This window comes from Rana temporaria, chromosome 13 (genome assembly GCF_905171775.1).
Source record: "Rana temporaria chromosome 13, aRanTem1.1, whole genome shotgun sequence".
Classification (NCBI taxonomy): Eukaryota; Metazoa; Chordata; class Amphibia; order Anura; family Ranidae; genus Rana; species Rana temporaria.
Genome location: NC_053501.1, coordinates 111,240,331 through 111,241,859, shown reverse-complemented (window position 1 = coordinate 111,241,859; position 1,529 = coordinate 111,240,331).

Genomic DNA, 1,529 nt, shown 5'->3' with positions numbered 1-1,529 from the left:
AAACCCTCTTGTTTTTTCCCCTTAAAAGCATCCTATGCATAAAAAAAAAACCCTTGAAGCTTTACAATCACTTTAAAAGCAGAGTTCCAACTGTATACATTTTTTTATTTTGTATGAATATAGTTAAATACTATTATTTATATCACTCACGGTTTAGGGATCGATCGCCGCTCGATTGAGGTTTATTTTTTTTTGAAAAGCCTATGGCGTGTGAACACACCCAAAAACTCCACCCGGTGCAGAAAAAATGTGCACACACATAAAGAGTGTTCACAAAAAATGTGCAGACGGGTGCAACGTCAAGTGGTCCTCCTGTGAAGAGGGACCCAAACCCTGATCCCCCGGGGCGTTAGGCTCCAGACGGGGACTGAGGTACTGTGGTCCGAGCAACCGAAGCCGACACGGACCCAACTTCCTCGGAGGGACTGCCGAAACAGAACCCTCCCAGTACTAGGTGGGGCTCCCCCGAAGGGAGACCCCATGAGAGCAGGCGAACTAAGCCAGAAGGCCATGTCCACCCACTCCCAAGACGTTCAGGGCTGGCCACGAGGACCGGCACCCTAATAATCACACAGTGACACAAAACGTGCACAACAAAAAAAGACAAAAAAGTGACAAACACAGGCTTAAATTAAATAAAGTGGGGGAAAGGGATAGTGAAGAGGAGAGTGAAAGAAGTGGTCATTGTGTTCAACAATGACCAGGCCCTCCGGCCAGGAATAAAAAACTCCTCCGGTCCTAGCCAAAAGGCCCGGCCCAGGAGGCAGGTGCTAAAAAAAAAGCGTGTATCTGGTGCAGTGACCGTGGTATCTTAAATCAATGTGTCCCTCACACACAGTGATCTTCAGATACCCCTGGACTGCCACTCCAGGGGCACATGCACCATAGGCTTTTCGTTCCATATCCGACCCCCGACCGGCCAGTGCAGCCCTCCACCCCTGCCAGCTAGAGAGCCCTTCAAGGTTTTCTTAGGGAGAACTGCCGCTCAGGTAGCAGCCTCCACCAATACTAGCCCTTCCAGACGCTCCGTCAACCCGGCGGATTTGCATGGTTCTACTCCGTCTTACCACAGGGCATTACCAGCTCCTCCAACCGAAACGCTGACAGAGATGGCACTTACACCAGCCAGCCAGAAGGCCAGACTAGAACTCGGCAAAAAGACCAAGACCAAGCACAGCACCCATCCTCACCAGGAGCACCCTTCCAGATGGCTCAGACGCAACCATGGGCCGGCCCCCAGTATTCTGTCGGGCAGCACAGCGTAGTCCCTGCTGAAACCATCCTTCCAGATGCAATGACGTCATTGGATTGCATCCACCCTCCCCATGTAGGAGGTGCTTCAGCGCTCCGCTGACAACTGATAAGGACAGATACCACACCGCTCGATTGACGTTTATCGATCATACTATACATTATATTCTTTTCTCCCTGGCATGTTCCATATTGGTTGTGGGCATGTGAAGCCCACAAGCACCATCCTCCGGGTTATGGTGCCGCTCAGCGACCAGCAAGCACCGCCCGTTCTCACG